This window comes from Arachis ipaensis, chromosome B05 (assembly GCF_000816755.2).
Source record: "Arachis ipaensis cultivar K30076 chromosome B05, Araip1.1, whole genome shotgun sequence".
Lineage (NCBI taxonomy): Eukaryota > Viridiplantae > Streptophyta > Magnoliopsida > Fabales > Fabaceae > Arachis > Arachis ipaensis.
The window spans coordinates 127,479,374-127,485,988 of NC_029789.2; the positions used below are offsets into that span (position 1 = coordinate 127,479,374).

At 33.8% G+C, this 6,615-nt stretch overlaps 1 long non-coding RNA gene across 1 annotated transcript; it reads left to right on the forward strand.

Annotated features, from left to right (window-relative positions):
- On the forward strand, nucleotides 2,126–3,341 carry LOC107642064. The gene is made up of 4 exons (XR_001620598.2): nucleotides 2,126–2,204; nucleotides 2,300–2,364; nucleotides 2,478–3,044; nucleotides 3,130–3,341. It is a non-coding gene; the product is annotated as an uncharacterized LOC107642064 (long non-coding RNA).

A 6,615-nucleotide genomic window follows, 5' to 3' on the forward strand; every position in this document is an offset into this window, starting at 1 on the left:
TTGGAAGATTGTTGGTAGGGTGTGGGATGGTCCTTCTATCTTTTGTGGTAATGTTAAGATTCATAAACTTTCTTATAATTTCAATTCAAACTTCAAATTGCATTCAGCTGATAAAGTCAAAAGAAACACAAATAATTTTTTCCCTTTTATATAACATAACAGGTTCCAGTTTATGTGTAACACCCTACCACCCAAAACTTTACGCTTAAGTCGTAAAATAGAGGTAGCGAGGTATTACGACTTCTAGAAATTAAAATAAATTCTTATAATAGTAGAAAGAATATAATAGACTAGGAGCCTTGAAAAAATGGGTAAAACAAAATCGCAAAAATGAAAAACGCCACGCTCCGGAAACGGAACAACTTGCGAGTGAGGCAAATTATAACTATAAAACGTAAGACAATAAAAGTAGGAATCGAAAGCCATAGGTACCAAATAACAAGCTTCTAACTCAGTCTGCGAAGTCAAGGCTGGCCGGAGAATATTTACATATATATATACATATCCAAAACCCAAGATGTACACAAACAAAATCCTGCCTCTCCATAAACCTCTAAGAGGATCAAAAAAAATAAGTTATGTGGAGAGAAAACTAAGTACGTGTATATACATCACTGCACAACAAAATAACACAGTAACCACTTCGCTTCAGGTGACCAGACGCCTAATGAGATACCTTTCGACCTGCATCTGAAAAATAACAACATAGTATGGAATGAGAACCGGAGGTTCTTAGTATGGTAAAGGTGCCTGCATAGTTAATGTAAAAGGTCTCGGGAGAGCCAGAGGCATTCCTAGAATTCCGACACTCAGAATCATTCTTAAGGAAAATAAACTAAACCAAAAGTTAGGTAAGTTATCTGAGGTATTCTAGTTCTGAATCTAACTTTAACTTAATACTTCACTTTCTGACTCCTCCAGTTCTCCGAATCTCTGGTGGAACAACCCTCGTCATCCCTCCGCCAGACAAGGGGCCTCTTAGTTGCATAGACCAACATTACAGGCAAGAAAAACACAAATAGAGAAGCATTCACAACAAGTAGAACAAGTAGCAAATAAGCGTAATTTAATAGTTAAGCAAGCTAAGACAATGCACACTCAAACAAAGCAAACAAATGCATATGATGTATGCCTGTCCTAGGGCTGATGAGTCTCATCTGTCGGTTATACAGCCAACCCGACATGTCCTGGTAGTTAACCATTGGACAGTCCCTCTGTGCGCGCGTCCCCAAGCTCAATAATTTCCATGGAGTTAAACTCCAAGCTCAAATATAATATTCCATGGAGTCACACTCCAAGCTCAATAATATAGTATTGAATTCGGAGAGTTAAAGTGTCCGGTCACATCTTGCGACAGAGGGTCAACAAATAGTCTCAGATACACAAGCCACATAATAATCTCTTTCCTTTTTAGAATAACACCTCAAATTAAAACTCTAATTCTTATACAAACTTTGGCAGTATCTCCTTTAAAACTCGAATTTCTGCCACCCTTCAAGGGTCCCAACTATCAAATCAAACACCTCTCAGTCCTTCAAATCATTTCCAGTAATAAAATATTTCAAAATCAAACAAATACTAATATTAAATCTTTTCTCAAAACCAACCAACTTCAACAGTAAATTATTAACAACAGCTAAACCACACATTTTATACCATATACACAATCCATCAATTATTCATTCATTTCATTCCTATCTTAAGGTCTTCTAGTCTAAGTTTTCACGTGACATTAAACATTAACTACGAGAAACCAAAACCATACCTTCGTACGGAATCAAAATATTCAAAGCTCTGGAGAAGCTTTCTGACCGAGCTATCGAAGAAGAAAACGTCCAGAATCGTCTGTGCCTCCTAAATCCTTCGTTGGCCAAACTCAAAGAGTATAGGAGTTACGTCACCGTCAACTTCTACCGATCAAAAGTGGTGCCAACGTATAGAGGAAGAGGATACGAATACTTTTATCGGATTAGATTTTTTATTGGAGTTACGGATTATACCGAGGAGGATTCACCACGGTTCATCAGGTAAAGTGATAAAATATTCTCTCAAATGTCCTTTTACTTGCATCATGTTTTACATATTTCATGCATTGCATTATTCCAAATCCTTATTATTATGTTGACAACTTATGATTTGTTGTGGGGTATCATTAACTTATCTTATTGGAGCATTCTTGAATTGGAGGATTTTGGCTCTGATAGGTAAATGACCTTCTTTCTGGTGTTGTTTTAATAAAACATGAAATCAAACAACTGGGTTGATGGAACTGCTCACATCTTTTTCATTTTTGTCTCAGGAATCATTCCTTGTAGTGCACAGGTTCTGAGTCTACCCTTCATTCCTGAGTCTCCTAGGTGGCTGGTTAGTTGTTCCTAGTTGTTTACTATCATTCAAACAAGCAACTAATCATTCTTCACTTTTTATTAAAATGATTGGAGTTGCGAAATGTCACCGATACTTACAATCTTCTGCAGGCAAAGGTTGGTCACTTGGCAGGGAGCGAAAATTCTTTATAGCGCCTTAGGGGAGAGAATGCCAATGTTTCTCAAGAGGCCACTGAAATTAGAGTATATAACAAGCGTTTGTTCATTCGAGTGCTAAACTCGTGTGTTACAATCTATCTAGAAAGCAGAAGAAGCAAGGAAAAAGATACCACAAAGTCTAACACACTAACATGCACTGTTTTGGTAGGATTATACAAAAGCACTTCAGCAGCATTCAGAAGCTAGCATTATTATATTAGCACTCAGCACTCATTATATATTAGCACTCCACTTATTATTATGTTCCTCTTCCTCTAACATTTCTTCATCTGCTTCCTTGAATCTGAGGCTTGCACTCAGCACTCATGAAGAATGTGGTGGAAGCCTGTTTGTGAAGGTGTACATGGAAGGCATTCCAATAGGGAGGAAACTCGACACCACTATTCTCTGGGGTACAGAGATGGATGAAGTTGTAGTTCAACCTGGTGAGAGATGCCATGTCCTCACTTATGAAGATGAAGAAGGAGATCTTGTTATGGTTGGGGATGTTCCTTGGGAGTAAGTCATCATCATCATCTAAATTCTCTTCTTTCTTTCTTTCTTTAATGAAACTAATTGATATTATATGTTGATGTTGGTGTAGGATGTTTGTTTCCACTGTAAAGAGGTTGAAGATCACAAGGGTAGACACATTCACTACCTTTTGATAATGCAAATCTCTATATGTTTTGGATTAATTAGGTAGCTTCAGAGACACTACTGAGATTTTCAATTTTGTTCTTAGTACTACTACTACTAGTGTAGTCTTAATTACAAGTGTTGAATCATCAAACTATGCACAAAGTTAAGTCCTCAGTTATATATACTACATGCATAGCTTGCTCACTAGTCACTACTTTCTTCTTTCCTTCAACATGTATAATTAATTAATTAATTAATTCCTGTTGTACATTCATTCCTAATTAGTGTATGTCACAGCTTCTTTTTATTAATTAGCTTTTCATAAAGGCAAAAGATATATTGACATATACACATAACAAGTATGAACTAGAAACAAGTAAAGGTTATATTGGCAAAATAATATAGTATAAATTTTATTTTTATATTTAAAAGTTTATTTGTCTTGTTATCTAATATTCTGTATAAATTTTATTTATATATTTAAAAGTTTATTTGTATTAATTGTTTACTATTTTTCAAAAAAAAAATAATTAAAACATATAACTATTAAAATCGACGAAAAAGTTGTCGTTTTTTAAATTTAAAATAGACAAAAAAAACAAAATATAGACAAATTCTTGGTCGGTATCTAAATTAATAAATCGACGGCAACTGTGTCGATTTTATTGAATCAAATATCGACGGCAGTGTTGTTGATTTTATTAAGCATATTATAGAAACAAGAGGTATGCAAGTAACAAAAGTTTAGAAAAGTCAAAGGTAAAATTCAATTTGAATTCAAAGTGGTTACAAAGTTCATGGTTCGGTTTGGGCACTTTCATTTTTCTGGCCTAAACTACCTGTCAAGAAAAGGACTTGTTTTTGGTCTACCACGGATTCATATTCCCAATTGTGTTTGTGAGATTTGTCAACTGGAAAAGAAGCACAGAGATCCATTCCCTACAGGAAAGTCTTGGAGAGTTAGAAGATTATTTGAAATTGTGCATTCAGATCTCTGTTCTGTAGAAGTTCCAAGTAATGGTGGTAGCAGGTACTTTATCACTTTTATTGATGATTTTAGTAGATATACATGGGTATATTTTCTGAAGTAGAAATCAGAAGCATGTGATGTCTTTAAGACATTCAAAGCGTTTGTCAAAAAAAAAAGTGGCTGTAAAATCAAAATTCTCATAACAGACATAGGAACAGAATATCTTGCGTGTTCAGAATACTTTAAGCAACACGGAATTCAACACCAACTAACAACTAGATATACTCCTCAACAAAATAGAGTTGCTGAAAGAAAGAATAAAACCATTATGGATATGGTTAAATGCATGTTCAAGTCAAAATAAATGCCTTACAAAAGCTTGATTGGAAGTCTGAGGTACTTAACTGCGACTAGACTAGATATTGTGTTTGGAGTTGGTTTGCTTAGCAGATTTATGGAGGAACCTTGTACCAACCACTTGCAAGCGGCAAAACGGGTTCTTCGATATATCAAAGGTACTTTAAATGATGGAATTTATTATGAGAATACTAATGAAGTAAACCTTGTTGGCTACACTGATAGTGATTGGGCTGGAGATATAGAAACAAGAAAAAGTACTTCAGGGTTTGTATTTCATCTTGGTTCTGGTGCAATTTCATGGTCGTCAAAGAAACAACCAGTAGTAGCACTATCTACAGCAGAAGCAGAATATATAGCAGCAGCAAGTTGTGCAACACAAGCAGTTTGGCTAAGAAGAATTCTTGAGGAATTGAACGAGAAACAAAATACTCCAACAACAATATTTTGTGATAACATGTCAGCCATTGCACTTTGCAAAAATTCAGTATTTCATGGAAGATCGAAGCATATATTCGGGTTCACAAAATCAGAGAGTTGGTGAATGAAAAAGAAGTTGTGATCGATTACTGTCCAACTGAAGAACAAGTTGCAGATATATTTACAAAGTCATTGAAGACTGAGTTATTTTACAAGTTGAAAAGGATGCTTGGAATGATTAATTCTACAAGCTTGATTTAAGGGAGGCAATGTTAGAAAATTAAATCAAGAGGTATGCAAGTAACAAAAGTTTAGAAAAGTCAAAGGTAAAATTCAATTTGAATTCAAAGTGGTTACAAAGTTCATGGTTCATCACCAAGATTCTACAAACTTCTTGTGCTATCTATCAACTTGCATGGAATAGAATTTTCATGAAACATGATTAAAGAATTGAAGAAGCAAAGTTTGAGTTGAATACAATAATCATCAATTGGCTAGATATTGCTAGAAGCTAATATTGGAAGCTTGAAGATTTTCTAAGAACATTCAAGAGAATAGCACAACTACAACATTCTACAACATTGAAGAAATTCAAAATCAAATTGAATTGAAATTAGAAGATTATGGAAACTACATGAATGCAAGTTGAAAGAAGATTCATGAAGCCAACTCATAAAATGGTGGTCATTACAAAATTGATTTGTGATTCATAAATTATTATTTTAGTAGGAAGCATTGCCTATATAAAGGCACATATGTCTTGTGTATTTTGTGTGTTTCTTACTTTCTTGGCATTGAAGTGGTTCAAAGAGATGATGGAATTTTCATTTCTCAGAAGAAATATGCAAATGATATTTTGAAGAAATTTTAGATGGAAAGCCAGAAGCCAGTTTCTACTCCAGTCGAAGTGAAGTTCAAGTTGCTGAGAGAAGATAAAGGAAGAATAGTGAATCCTACATATTACAAAAGCTTGATTGGAAGTCTGAGGTACTTAACTGCGACTAGACTAGATATTGTGTTTGGAGTTGGTTTGCTTAGCAGATTTATGGAAACTACATGAATGCAAGTTGAAAGAAGATTCATGAAGCCAACTCATAAAATGGTGGTCATTACAAAATTGATTTGTGATTCATAAATTATTATTTTAGTAGGAAGCATTGCCTATATAAAGGCACATATGTCTTGTGTATTTTGTGTATTCCATAATGAAATGTGTATGTTTTGAAATGTGAAAATTCTCTCCTTTGTTTTATGAGTGTTAGTGAGTTTGAGAGATGAAAAATATGATAGTGTCATTTATATGAGTGAGTGATCCTAAGGCCAATTAGTTGTGGGTATTATACTTACATAAATGTAATCGAAATAATTTTTAAATGGAGTAAATTAAAGTATTTCTTTATCCATTATTCAAGATTTTAATATTTTAAAATTATTGCAATGTTATCTTATTGTCAACTCTATTAATAATTTTGCAACGAAAATGCTTACGCAGACGTTATAATTTACTTTGACAAACTGATATTATATTACTGTTAGTAAAAAAAATAGAAAATTAAATAAATTTAAAAGAAAAATAATACTAGTAATACAAAATTCTATATATTAGAAGAAAAATATTGAGTACCATCAAATTTACCGATAAATTTAGCAAGGGAGGTTACTAGAAGATTTAGCAGCGAAATTTCCAATGGTTACGAGTAA